The following is a 15,112-nucleotide window of genomic DNA, read 5'->3' as shown; positions in this document are numbered from 1 at the left end:
ACATGGCTCAGGGCTATGAAAAAATATCGCACCCTGAGTAGGTACACCTAAGCCCCAGACTAGACACTGCTAGGTCGACAGAAGCATTCTTCCTCGGACCTAGCTCCCACTTTTTGGAGAGGTGGATTAATGGCTGTGATAGAAAACCCCCTTCTGTTGACGTAGAGAGCATCTATGCAACAGCAGCACCACTAGACGGTCACAGCTGTGTCACTGTAGCGTAGACTTAAACACTTAGAAAAAAACAAAATGAAAGCATGAAGAGTATCCTTTTATAAAGGAAAGTTCACGCCGTTCCCAGGGCAGGAATACAATTCGACATTCAGAGATGCAACCTGCAGCTATTACCTGTCAACTCAGATTCACCCAGCAGTTCCTGTTCCACCAAAGGCTAGTCAAAAATGCCAGAAGGTGCTCTGAAGGGTAGGAGATGCGCACATCAGAATAACCAGATCACTAGATTTTTACTTGCAAGGAAGCAGCTAGAGTGACTTTTGAAAGATCATTAGAGCATAGCTTGGGTGCATGAACACAATTCCTCCGAACTAAAAATGCTCATTAGTCAGGAAGGATTAATTAAATGGTCCAATAACAAAGAGGCAGCTTACTAAGGACACTGGCCATAAGTTGTCCCTTGCTTATCAGAAGTAAAATTTTAGGGACCAATCCTGTACCCATTTTTCTTCCCTCACTCCATTTGTCTGCAACATCCACTTGTGCCTTCTCACAAACTAGCTTTATGACTTCCTTTGGACAGGAACTCTCCATTGTTTGTTTGTACAGGACCTAGTGCAAAAGGGCTTTGATCCGTGAGTGGGACCCATAAGCTGTGCTCTTTTTCAAACAACAACAATAGTTCCCCACACACCAAGAACTCCCAGTGAATTTGAAACTTATGGGGGCAAATGGGTCAGCCGACCGGTCATCTCTCATTCACTATTGCTATGTCGACTCCCGTTTACAGTCCACCCAGGACACCAACCTCCATTGCCTACCTGCTATGCTGTCAAACAAACAATCTCCTTTGTTTTTTCTCCCCTGCTGCCCCACGTCTGGGAGGAGCTCCCCATAAACAGCCCCCAAACTAACCCACTGGCCTCCTTCAAATCCCTCCTCGAAACTCTCCTTTGCCATGGTGCTTACAAAACACTCGATTAGTCTGAGACCAGTGCCTAGCCTCTTGACCCATATTGTCTCACTGTCTCCTTGTATTCCACCAGCCTGTCTGCATCCACCTTGTCTTACATTTGGATTGTCAGCTCCTGGGGGCAGGGGCTGTCTTTTGGTTCTGTGCTTGTACAGCGCCTAGCGCGGTGGGGCCTTGGTCCTTGACTGAGGCTCAGAGGTGCTACGGTAATACAAATAACCATCAAAATGACTAGTCTGATCCATCCCTGAAAAATCGGTTTCCATGTTGAAAGAGATGCAGACATTTAGTTTTGGTCCAGTAAAGCTCAACTTTTAGGCTGACAAGTGTCTTTGAAAGGCACTGTACAACCAGGCTGTGCACACTTCTAAAATTCATGAATTTTAAATGCCAAGATCCACTTGCCTTTTTTTTTTTTTTTTTTTTTGACAACCATCTGCAATATGAGGCCATGTCAGATTTAGCAACCAGGCACAAAAAATTCCTTTCAATCATGATCCAGCCTGTATCCAAGGGGGGGGGGGGAGGGGGAAAACGCTGGACTCTGGAAAATTCTTTTCAAGCATCTGCTTCTTATTTCTACAATGTAATCTTTGATTCCTTCATGCATGGGTCTTCCACAGAGCTCCCTTTGGCATATATGCCGTGCTGTTTACCAGTGAGTGAGTGATTCTACTGTGAAATTCCTATTATCTGGTAGTTAAGAATTGAATCTGCACATTTAACTTTGGTTATTCTGTCCCTAAAATATCTGCATCTGTTACCTCTAAGAAGGATCCTGACACACTGAACTGCCCTGGACGAATTCCATCCATTATGTGATCAAAGGAGGCATTAAAAACCCCAGGGCCTGATTTCCAGAAAAGCCAAAACACTCACAGCTTCTGCTGACTTTAATTGGATTGGGGGGTGGAGGGGAAGGGGTGCTGACTTCTTTGGGAAAAAAAAACCAGCCTATAAGGAGCTAATGCTCTCATCCTGTGGTGGATGAATGGGGGTGCAGCGTGGGTGCTGTTTAGCTGCAGAACATGTTTTCCCTGGTCTCCGAGCTCATGAAAATCCTTCAGCTCCCACTCCAGAGGGTCAGGCCTCCCTCTCCGGACATCACGCGGGAACTCTTGGTGTTCCAAGCAGTGTTATCTGCCACTCGGTCCCTTCAATGAGCTGTGCTGTGTATCTGCACAGGGGCAAGGTCATGGTTGCTTGGCTGCCGAAGTGGAGGTAGATCACAGCTCACCACAGAGGAACAGTGGCCCTCTACGGCAAAAGCTCTGGGATCTGTGGGATTGAGAGCAGAGCTTTCTGCAGATCCTTGGCCACTGCAGGGCTGGAGGTCCATGCCCCCAGCTCCTCTGTGGTCCCCAACTTCCCGAGTGGACCCCTCGAAGGAAACTCCATGAGTTTCACCTTGGCGCACCCAACCAGGGCCTCTGCTCTGCTCACGTTTCCCCTGTGGCCATAGAAGGCTGGTTATTTCTCACACTGTATCATTTTTCCTCATTACAACACAGATTTCTTCCTTCACCCCAATCACATTCCCTGCCAGAACACACCGAGTTAGCATCGTCACGAGAATGCTATTTGTGACCTCCCTTCATCGTGAGTTTTAATAATGATCATAGAAGGCGAACATTGAGAACACCAGTTCAGAGCGATCGGCAGATAAACCCTGGAGCTAGTCTGCACTGCTCCGATGCCAACCGGTTGGTATTGAAGCAATGCAGACTAGCTCCAGGGTTTATCTGCCGATCGCTCAATGACACATTTATTCCTCTTCGGAGTATTACAACAGATTTTCCACCTACCGTATTTAAATAGCAAAGGGATTATCGATGGACATGAGAAACGGAGTTCTGAATAAGTCCTTGCATATTTTTACAACATTTAAATGCCAGCTTCAAATGTTGCCAAATGTTTTTCATGCAGCCGCCTTAGAGTATTAAACGAACTCACTAGTCACCGACTACTGGCTGAGCCCTTAATTCTTAAGAGCCTCTAATATGATGAAAAGGAATGGATGAATTGAGGGTTATACAATAAAGATGTGTGCAAGGAAAGGAAAGTAAGGATCAAGTGTCCAAGCGAGGGAGAGTGGAAAGATGAAATTTATCATGCTTCATTTCACTCTGGAGGAATTTATTTTTCAATTTTAAAAATGTCTGCTCTATGATACATCATTTCAATGTAGTATTCAGCAAGCTACTGTTACAAGTTTTAAACCCCTCACTTAACACAACTTCTGCTAACCTAAAGCTGGATTAATTCATGTTTGTGGTTGCCACATAATTAAAATTGTCTCCAATTCTGCATGCATTAAAAAGTTTCCATGTACTAAATGCAAGCAGATGAAAGAGACCTTCATTGGAACAAGAACTGTTCATTATAAGTATCAGATTACTTCATCTGCCACAAAAAGCCAGAGATTGGATGTTGAAAAACCAAAGTAGAATGAGAAATAGAGGATTTGCCATATTGAATTAGATGATTGAACCATCAGTTTCCATACCCCACCTCTGGGGGTGGCCGATAACTGATGATTTGGGGGAAGGAAAAATGAACACAAGATAGCCAATTATGCACTGCTGTATATGGGTGAACAATTCATTCCTGATCATAGCAGATGACGGTTGGATCCTGAGCATCTTAACACTGATATAAAATTTCTTGGCTGTAATGAAGTCAAGAGAGTTACTCCAGATCTACAACACTGAGGCTGAGATCAGAACCTGGCCCAATCGCTCTGCAACTGACCGTATGACGAGATTACCCTTATCTACAAACATTAGCAATGGTCACAGTTCTCCAGATCCTTTCTGAAACCCAGCCACAGGATTTGATTCCATGACATCCTTCAGCACCATCCTGCTTATGTCTCATTCTGAAGCCAAGGGGAGTGCTGCCAGAGCACATACCTCTGCACAGAGAGGATGGAAAGGTAGCTGATGTGCTTACACAGTGAACTAAGAACAAGCAAACTGTGGACTGCTCTGTGAAGGATGAAGGCAGAATACCGTTTTACCCTTCAAAAGAGCAGATCTTAAAGTTAACTGCTCAAAAATGTAAGTTTCCATCGGGTCAATCTGAATGGCCCAGTTCCAATGGTCATCAATCAGATCCAAGAGTGACGTCCTATCAAGATAGGCTCTGACAAGAAGTACAGTGTCACAAGGGCACATACCAACTGGTTCATTAATTTATCAATTAAAAGAGTCTCATAAAGGTGGTAAGAGTCGGTGGCCATTTTGAGCTGCAGATACAGTAACTGCACAGGTTAGTTACCAACCTCACCAAAAAGGGTTACACAAACAGCCTTGGGAAGTTTGAATTAGTCACCTGACCAGGATACTGAATGCTCAGTGGCTACTCCCAGTGGCGAATCACATTCCTTTGACAGTTGCTTAGCCCTTCCAGCACGAATCTGTCATTGCAGTTTTATTTTACTCCATCATAAAGCAACTAACTGGATTTGAAGGTTATGTCTTAGGGTCAAATCCTCAGGCCCAGCAGAGCTGTAGTCAGTGCAGGAGCTAAAGGGAAGCTCTTTGGGGCAGGGACTCTTTCGTTCTGTGTCTGTACAGCACCTAGCACAACAGGGTCTTGGATCCATGACTACGGATCCCAGCCACAGTACAAATAATGAACAACAGGAAGGAGGAGCTGAGCAATAAAGATGGCTTTATCCTTCCTTTACTGCCCCATGATCCTGGGGCAGGCTGGGTTCCGATTCAGCCCCCAACCAGATTACAGCTGCCTCGAGACTGCTCTAAATTTGTTCCTGTGACACGTACAAGAAGCTGAATTTCTCCTAGGAGAAAATCCCATGACTGTTCATTTTACCACACAGCAGAGTCTCTAGCAAAGACACAGCCAGTAATTTGAGCACAGGCTTTGACCCGCAATCGCAATGCAAAAGCAGGAGCTGGCCCTAAAACCATGTAATTTATCATACTTCCATTTTCCAGCTGCATAAGATGCATGTAAATTACCCGTATTTGAGGGGCAATCATTTCAGTTGTCTTCATTTCTTTACCTCAAGCCCAATGCAATTAAATGGTGCACTCCGGCCCCTGAAAAAGATGCACACAGAAAACTGCTGGTGCCCAGCTTCCACCACCATCCATCAGCCCCAACAATGCAAAAAAACCGCTCAAATACTGAGCTCGGGCCTTCACGCCCCGCCTGGTGTAAAGTTTATTCTCTCCTTGGAAACGTCTGCATGACCCCCAGGGATTAAGTGGAATATCTGGAAAGCACTTCCAGCCACACCGAGGCCAGGAATTCTTGTGCCAAAGTTGGTTTCTGCCCAAGCTAAGTTAAGACTGTTCATTTAAGATCAAAGGGGTGGCACTCTGAGGATTTAAATAGGTGTTTCTGCAAGTGCTGCCAATCTACCCTGGGCAGCTGAATCCTTACATGTCGGGGCAAAGCCTGTAGGGAAGGCCTGCCTCTCATGATGTAAATATACGAAGAACGTACACTGCAGCACAAAATAAAAATCACTGGCCAAGTCATTCCTAGCGTAACTCCAGTAAAGCCAATGCTGTTACCCCAGGGGGGTGTACCCCAGCTTAGGTGGTCAGCAAACAGCGCTTGGGGGAGCTGTTGGAGGGGGATGGCAGAAGTCAAACGGGACCCAATTCTCCTTTGCCCTGCACTCTGGGCACTCATTTACTCCGCCGCACAGCCAAGCTTTCCCACAAATAAAAATGAGCACACAAGGGCCCTGATCCAGTTCCCGCTGATGTCAAGGTGCCCCATTGCCACCAACAGGAGCTGAATCAGGACCAAGATGCAGGGCAATCGAGAATGAGGAATGAGCTTTGAAAGATTTTAAAAAACCTGAACATCCAGACAAACACTGAAAACGGAGTAAGTTTTCCAGTATCAGCGGAAGGTGGTCTCTCAACTATGCTGTTTCACTAAAACTGGTGTAAATCCACTGACCTGGCCCCCATAACCACCATATTTCTCCTCACAACTCCTTGTAAGTTTCACACTCTACTGATCATTGTGCAGCTGCTCTGCTGTCCCTCCTGCAGCACCCAGGGCTTCAGACACCTCTGTAGACGGATTACCCCTTGCCACCCCTTCTCACTGGAATGTACAGAGCCCTGGCTGAGCTGCGCTGCAAGGGACAGACGGTCAGCGACGCTACTTGCAAAGGAGATTTGGCTGAAATCATGTGTCATTTGCTCTGTTCAAACACAGAAACAAAACCAACTGATATCATGAAAAGGGAGAGCATGCCCTGCGGCACAACACAGTATCAGTCATAGCTGTGCTGGTCTGGGTGCAGAACGCCTGACAGTTTTCAAGGTCCAAAGACTCAGCTGGCATCAGCTGGCAAAGTATAGATCTGCATAGCTCCACTGTAACTATGCAAAAACCTACCCCAGCTGAGCAGCCAGCCTTTCATGAGGGATAGCTCAGAGGTTTGAGCATTGGCCTGCTAAACCCAGGGTTGTGAGTTCAATCCTTGAGGGGGCCATTGAGTGAACCGGGGTAAAAATCTGTCTGGGGCTTGGTCCTGCTTTGAGCAGGGGGTGGGACTAGACCTCCTGAGGTCCCTTCCAACCCTGATATTCTATGTTAATTTGTAAAGATACAGCTTCACCTGCAGCCAATTTCCTGAGGAAATGCATTTCTGAAGGCTCAACCATTCAGGTCCAAATCCTGGGTGTTTTGTACACCTAAAGCACTTACTGACAACTGCACCCGTAAGGCATTTCGTCTGCACTAACTTGTTACCTCCCAGGAGAAAAACAACTGCTTGCTTAATGGGCCCCAGAATTGCTAAGTCTTCTCTTTGTTTCAACCCACCACCACATCATGCTAACAAACAGGTTTCCTGATCTATTTGCTTCTGAATCTTTGGCGTGAAGTGTGATTTCCTACAAAAGACAAGAACCAAAACCATTTCTGATTGCGATCAACCCTGAAAATATTTGAACCCATGACATTCCACTAGAGGTATATGCCACTGAAGAAAGGCAACACTGCAAAAAGCAATGGAAATACACCAGGCCTGCTGTTTTAACCACACATAAATGAAATGTTGTTTGTGTTTTTTGTTTTAATCATACCAAGTAACAAGAACAGAAAGGACCTGACGTAAGGCAGCATATGACAAATGGTGGCACTGTAAATAGTGTTTGTTTTAGACCTTGCTTTGTGGGGGCTGGATGTAATTGTAAGGGACTGGCATGCTGGAGATCAGTATCCAGTTCCCGGCTCTGTGACGGACTCCCTGTGTGACACTGAGTAAATCACGTTGTCTGCTCTGTGGCCTCAGTTCCCCCATCTGGAGAATGGGGATAAAAATACTTCCTTTCTTCCACGCTTTGGCTGTCTTGACTATTTAGGCTGCAAAAACCAAACGTCCGGAAGGGCTCACTACTCGCAAGTTCCCAGCTTGAGATGCTGAGCCCCTGCAGTGGGTGCTGCACAGGTTTGACAACCAAAGGGGGCAGCCACCTATTTCTGAAAGTTTGGCAGCATCCGGCGGTCCCTGGATATTGAGCCTGAACTGCTGTGCAGGGCTGGTGGGCCAGAGTAGGCAAACTCCTGCTGCCCACGATGCACCTGTGGGACCAAGCCCTGTTCTTTTCAGTCAAGCACAGACTCGGCAGCAGCTTTGCTTGAGCAAGGTCTGTTCGTTCTAGAGCCAGACAAAGAGCTTCAGGCAGTAGGGCTCTCAACATCGCACCCTCCCTACTCCCCTGTGCTTCCTATCCTCATCCCAGACTGAGGGGGAGAGCAGCCTCTGTGGAAGGGGGGGGGGGCAGGCTTGTCTCTGCCCTGCCTCACAACTCACACAAGTAATCTGTGCCAGGTACCTTGCTCCAGAGGAGTTGGGGGGCAGGGGAGCCAGAGACCAGGGTGTGACTGAGCCGCAATTCACTCTCTGGTCTGTTCCTAGGGCAGAACCTCTAAGGGGATGGCTACACTGCCACTAAACACACGCGGCTGGCCCGTGCCAGCTGACCTGGGCTCAGGAATAGAGGCTGTTTAATTGCAGTGTAGACGTTCGGGCTTAGGCGGGAGCACCGGCTCCAGGACCCTGCGAGACAGAGGGTCCCAGAGCTCTGGCTGCAGCCCAAGCCTGAACCTCTACATCGCTATGAAACAGCCCCTACGCCTGAGCCCCGTGAGCCGAGTCAGCTGCAGCTGAAGACAACGGCAGGGATGTGACTGAACAGCTTTAAAGGGAAGGGAGGCAATTGCCATAGACAGACGGGGGGGGATTTGCCTTGATGACAGCGACGTTTGGTACACTCACAACTCAACCTCCGTCTCCAGAAGAGGCGCGCAGCCTGGCTGCACTAACCCCAGGCAAAACACAGACTAACGCTGGGCCCGTTCCACCAACTCCTACTCACATAAGCAGTTCTTGCTGCGGCAGGGCTCTCACAGGAACCGGGGCAACGCCTGAGTGAGGAAGGGCCCAATCTGGCCAGCCTATGTGGTTACATTTTCACTGTGGGCTCGACTGTGCACGGCGCTGAATGCCCTCAACTCCCGTGGAGTCAGCGGGAGCTCAGAGCGCTCAGCACGTCGCAGGATCACGCCCAGAGCACAGAATGGTTCGGGGACATGGTCCGGGGGCATGAGGCATAAGGAACGACTTGGGGAGGGTCGGGGGCAAAGATGGCTGCCAGCCATATTTGCATCCCCCATATTCTGGGTCAGCTGGGGGCTGATGCGGTTTCTGGAATAGAGGAAAGCAGACAGAGGGCTGCTCTAGTCTGCAGCAGCCCTACCCATGCTGCTGTCCCGCAGCCTGGAGCAACCCAGAATCTTCCTCGCAGCAGTGCTGCAGAAACACCTCGCCAGCCCCAGACACTGCCCCATCACCAGGCCCTGCGAGAGTCGGGGGGGGCCATGTAGCCCTGCACTGCTCTGGTACCAGGGGGATTACCCCCCAGCAAGCTGCAGTGCCTTTACAACCCCAATATACCTCCAGAGGAGGGAATAAGGACCTAGGGCCAGAATCCCATCCCCCTTTCTTTATACAGAAGTAACAAGAACTACTGAATAGATTTAATTCCGGGGCACTCTGGGCTTGATCCTGCAGCCTTTCCCCGCTGAGTGTAGTCAGACTGCTCATTCAAGAACTCAGATGGGTGCAGGCTGCAGGACGGTGCTCAATTTGTAGCAGTTTGGGGCCCTGCTGAATTCATCTGGGAAACCACAGAAGTCCTTAAAACTTCACTTGAGAGAAGTCCACTAACGTTGTCCACTGGAGGATGCCTCCTGCCTTTTCTTAACACAGCTACGACACTAAACAAAACCGCATAACCTGTAAACACACAGAGCCCTTTTGTAAACTAGTGCTCCTTTTCAGATTGTCACCTTTCCTTAGGGAGCAGCGGGGCATTAAACACTCTGCCGCCAATACTGCTCTCTTGAAAACTCCCACTGATGTCAAGGGGAAATCTGCAAGATCAGACAGAGAGAGAGAGAGAGAGAGAGAGAGAGAGAGATCACTTCATCTTTATGCTCCTGCTCCCTCTGAAATCTAGGGGAGCTTTGTCTCTGATCAAACGGGAAGCAAGTTCAGGACCTCTGACCAGTTGTCTTCCTACACCATAGTAAGTGTGCCACTCTGTTTTGGCTCCTGTTTTCCTCCAGCATATCCTTAGGACACAGAAGTTCCCATGTGTTGCTTTGCTTTATAGTCGTAACTAATGAAACAGTTAGTAGTAAGATATGGAGAATCCCTCATCCCTTCCAAATGATTAAATAGCAATATCAAGGCAGAGCTCTGTTCATCATTTTTTAATATTCTTCAATAGTAAAATGTCAGGAACAAATCTTACTATTTGACCCAACGCTGCTGGAACATACAATCTCTTTCCCTCTGATTTATAATAAACCCCAGCAAAGCTGAGCTCACCCTGGCGTAGCATAAAAATGGCATTACATTGACAATGAATATTTTTCCACAGGCAGTGGTACCTCAGGACTGCAATTAGCGAGGAGACTCTGAAGGCTGTAACTCTTCTTGTTTTTAAATGACCCATGTAATATTAATCAATAGAATGGGTAAGCTGAGCACAATTATAGTGCAATTTAAGGATGGCTTGTTGTATCTGGATGGAAACAATTATACTACAAGGCAGGAGCTTAGGAGGGGAGACATAATTATGTTTAAAATGGAGGCTGCTGGGTATTAGAGAAGAATTAGAAGAGCTAACTGGATCAATTAGCATTGCAGTTAATTGGCAGGGGTATCATGTACCAGGCCAGCTGGCACAGTTTACACTGCGTTTGTATCCAGAAGTTCCAGTCTGCCCTGATGACATTGTTAAGGGGGCAACGGACATGAGGAATTGCTGGACAAGAAGGCGGCACTCAGCTAAATAAGTCTGTCCCATTTGTTTATTTTAGCCACAAGGCCAATCCTTCACCATTCTCTCCCTCTCTCTAAGTTATCTAGTCAAAATATCCTGTCCCCTCTTGATTTCCTATTTATAGATGCCTAGACTTTAAGGTCAGAAGGGACCATCATGATCATCTAGTCTGACCTCCTGCACGTTGCAGGCCACAGAACCTCACCCACTCACTCTTGTTATAAACCCCTAACCTCTGGCTGAGTTACTGAAGACCTCCGTTGAGTTACAGCGAATCCACCATTTACATAGTTTAAACCTGCAAGTGACCCAGGCCCCCTGCCCTTCACAAGATTTCAGGAGTCACCTCCAAGCCTTCTTTTTTCTTTTTCAGAGCAGGAGCTCTGCAGGGCAAGGGACTGTGGGTGGGATTTAGAAAAGTGCCTCAGGCAGATGTCACTTCCAGATGACATCAAGGGGAGCTGGGCACCTCATTCCAGGCTGTGTCTTCCTGTGTGAAGAGTGGGGATTAACACATCTGAGGCCAGACAGGGAGGCTCTTGCTCATAATTAACAGTACCTTTGGGCAGATTTTTAAAAGGTATTTAGGCACCTAACTCATTGACTTCCATGGAAATTAGGGATTTAAATACCTTTAAAAATCTGGCCTTAACGCCACAAGAAAGCCCACTCAAGTCACTGCCGTGATGCCCTTTGTCCCTATCTGGCCCAAAATAAGGATGATGAACAAATTCAAGCTTTTAGCCTCTCTCGTAACTATGTACGTCGCCTCTTACATAGAGCTTTTTACACGGAGCCTAAGAGGAAAGAGGGAACATGTATACAAAAGGCTATTTTCCATGGACCCCATTAGACATCCCTTACTCATGGGAACAGTTCAATGAAGATACTGGGATGACTCACTTGAGTAACAGCTACTCAGTGTGAAGGTGCAGAATTGGGTTCTTTAAAAGAACTCTGCAAATAACATGCGAAAGCATGCATTTGAGTAAGAGACGTCTCCCTCCACGGCTTCTCTTTCTACAATTAAGTAATAACCAGTGTTTTGCGAAATCACAGCCACGGGAATGTCTGGGACGTCATATGTTCAGACATTATGATTTGGCTGCAGGAGGAGGCAGAATCCATTTGTTTATCCACAACTGTAATAAGCAACACAAATGAAAGTGGAAATATTCAGAACCTAGTTATGATCCCACATTATACAGAGAATTGTCTTTAAAACCAGCAACCATCTTAGTTGTTTATGCTGCACCCTCTCCACGGCAATCTCTTTCCAATGGAAAGGTGTCCAAAATGAATTCTAGACAATATCTCCCCAGTGCCTAGCACAACAGAATATAAATTCAAAGACATTATTCTCTCTGTCTGTGACACATTCCTGTAGCTTGTTTATTTTCCATTGGACTTAAACAGTGACCTGAAGGATTCAAGGATTTTTCCACAACATACTTTCAAGCCCAGAACCTCAAAGATATTTTAACCCGTAACTTCCATTTAAATCAATGCAAGTTAGAGGCCTAAATACGCTGGAGGATCTGAGTATAGATCCTTTTCCTCGCCAGTAATGTACACTGCACAACTGCTCCTTTATAGCACACCCACATAGGTTATACACAGACAAGCACAGTGATGGCAAGAGTAAACCATACAGGTAACGCGCTGACCGCAATTAAAAACACTTTGTCCCTAGTTGCTAACGTAACTGTTGCCATTGGTGTCAGTCAAGAAAAAAATATGACATTTTACATTTCCTTAGAAATTCCAGCTGAAAATTTTCCTCTAGTTCCATTTGGTCTGCTAGGTTTTGCAACAGAGCAGCAGATTGATTCATCTACTTGTGTCCAGGCTCCTGGCCCCTACCTAAATATTTACATCATTGCAGTATTTGAGCACCCACAGAAAGACTAATGGTGTTGACTGGAACGTCTGCTGGGGTTATTACTCTCATCCAGATGTTTCACAAAGGAGATTCTGCCCCATACCAGTAAATCTCTTGTAAACCCTTCCCAACCAAGAATTCTAGTTCTCCATCACTTGTTTAAATGGACCATTCTTTTCTTCACCTTCTGTTTACTGGGATTATAGTTAAGAATCCTGCCTTGAGCTCCTTATAATCCAAGAACCAATGTTTCCTTTTTGGTCCAATGAAAGTACTTTTAATTTGTTTATAATTTTTTCCTCCAATGCTCTTTCCTGCTAGAATGGTTACATTGTTGAAAGCCTTCTGTGTATTGTTCCTACGACTCTTCGTCCCTCTTCTTAACCACATTGACAACTGTTGCCCTTTCTCTTATTTAGACTTCCCCAGGATGAATATCAGCTGCACTTTCTTCAGCTGTTTATTAGCTACATCTCATTTTCCCTCATCCAACATCACAGAACTAGTTTAGCCAGAGCAGTTTAGTACATTGCACAGAGAAAGATAGTATCTGCCTACAAAATAGTCCGATGGGTATCAACAGTGGAAGATAACCAAAAGCTTCTTGGAAGGCACATGATGGGCCTAATCCAAAAACAGACTTCATTGCACCGCAACCTCCTTCTGACAGCAAAAAATTCCTACCCGACCCCAGGAGATAGGACCAAAGCCTGAGCCTGCCTGAGCCCTACCGCCCTGGGTGGGGAAGAGGTCAAAGCCAAAGCCGAAAGACTTCAGCCCCAGCCAGAGGGCCTGTAACCTGAGCCCCGCCACCCGGGCTGAATCCCTTGGGCTTTGGCCCCAAGCTGCTGCAAGTCTAAGCCAGCCCTGGGAACCCCATTAAAATGGGGTCGCAACCCACTCTGCGGTCCCAGAAAGACTTTAAAGGATTTTTGATAGACCCTAATAAAGTGAACTCCATTTACGCTGAAATGAACAGAATCTGATCCTTCAAGATTGAGGCCCAATCTTGTTCTCACTGAAGTCTCTGGCAGCTTTGCCCTAATGTCAAATGGGAGAAAGATTAAACCATAAGGAATTACTTTTTAATCCCTGAAATCATCTTCAATGGCATTCCATAAATGAGCAACCAAATGGCCACAAACAAAATGGCATTGAGGTGTTTTTCTACAAGTGACTCAATATTGCCGTTCTTAAATAATCCAGTATGAATTTAGCATCCTTACAATGAGCACACATTACAAATTAGGTTACTGGCTGCTTACATTTCAGCTGGAAATAACCTCTACTAAACCAGAGCAGCAATGTGCTTTGTTTCAATTGACAATGTTAATAAACTTCATTTCCTCAGCAGAAACAGGAAAATGCTGATTGTTTTAAAAAAACATCATAAACCATCTTTCCAGAAAGCGCATAAAGCTAGATTAACCACCAGGCAGATATTTTAACAGCCATAATTTGTATATTCCATATGGGGTCCACAGCATTTAAAAAACAGGGAGGAAGGAGTTGAGATCATCTTAATTTGAAATTCACATTTATTTTTACATCTGGTCTGAATTAATCTTTTCAGAGCACTGACTTTCATGTAAAGGAATAATTGCTTGCAGATTTTGATTTAAAAGAACATTTCATAGAATCACAGAATCATACGGTTAGAAGGGACCGCAAGGGTCATCCAGTCTAACCCCCTGCCAAGATGCAGGACTCGTTGTGGAATTCTTAGTTTGAATAAACTAAGAGTTAAAAATGAGTATGACCAAGAACTCCCTTACAAAGTAATCCTGGAAACAAAGTACACGTGTCCAAATCTGAACTCGCCATTAAAAGTAGCTGAGTTAAAGGAAATAGCCTCAGTTTCAAGCATTTTGTCCAAAAAGGCCAAACTAATCCACAAACTTATCCTCCATTTAAAAGAGTCAGAGATTTTATATAAATGTTAAATCAACCTAGGAATAGAAAAGATCTGGCAGTTCAATCAGCATAGTTTTGTAATTTTTCTTCTGGGAAAAAAAAGGCTTTGGTTTGGCATGAAAACATTCTTATGAAAGTAAAATATACCAGCCACATACAAAAAAGCTGACTCCTGTCCCAACAGGGCAAATATATTCAAATGTTTTTGCTGCACTAGCCAAGTTCTTCACACTGACTAAATAGGTCAGGCAAGTAACACCACTTCTCACTGAAGTTGCCTGACACTTCTAATGATAAGACCCTGTTTTCAGTTGATGACAAAGTTGCCAAACTTTAACCATTTGGACTGAAATTTTTCATGCTGGGTGTCTGCCTTAGACTGATTTGTTTTTTTGGGGGAGGGAGGGAGGAATGTGGGGAGGGTAAATTAAAGACAAAATGGTTCTGTCATTTCTGAGACTAAGACTAGGGAAAAATACATTGTTTTACCCAGGTTACAAAATTCTGCTGACCTTTTTTTCTGAAAAGCTCTAGCACCCCCAGGCTTTGGAGCAAAAAAAAACCCCCAACAACTTACATTTGGCAGAGGGATGGCCTTTGTGCAAGGGATGTGCCTTTTGCTGTCCCCATAAAGAACTGCCCAAATTCAGCCAAGTTATAAAACTCTGGGGAAAAAAATAAATCTCGGTTTGCACACGCTCAGTAGAAACTTAGATTTTAGCAGCTAAAAGACACAGTATCTGTTCACACTGAGCGCGCTCCAGCCACAGCTCAGCAATACTTTCCCTGCAACTGCAGCTCTGGGCTAGGCATGTA

At 45.7% G+C, this 15,112-nt stretch overlaps 1 protein-coding gene across 3 annotated transcripts in view; it reads right to left on the bottom strand.

Annotated features, from left to right (window-relative positions):
- FRMD6 (FERM domain containing 6) overlaps positions 1–15,112 on the bottom strand; it is a 158,552-nt gene that overhangs the window by 55,334 nt on the left and 88,106 nt on the right. Inside the window, exon 2 of one of the 3 annotated variants that reach the window (XM_039538053.1) lies at positions 14,874–14,961. The exons of the other annotated variants lie outside the window; for them this stretch is intronic. The gene's annotated coding sequence lies outside the window, so the exon portion shown is untranslated. The remainder of the gene's footprint in view (positions 1–14,873; positions 14,962–15,112) is intronic. 3 annotated transcript variants of the gene reach the window in all.

This window comes from Mauremys reevesii, linkage group 4, assembly GCF_016161935.1.
Source record: "Mauremys reevesii isolate NIE-2019 linkage group 4, ASM1616193v1, whole genome shotgun sequence".
NCBI classification, from domain to species: domain Eukaryota; kingdom Metazoa; phylum Chordata; order Testudines; family Geoemydidae; genus Mauremys; species Mauremys reevesii.
The sequence above is the reverse complement of the archived record's forward strand: the minus strand, read 5'-3'. Positions and strand labels throughout refer to the sequence as shown.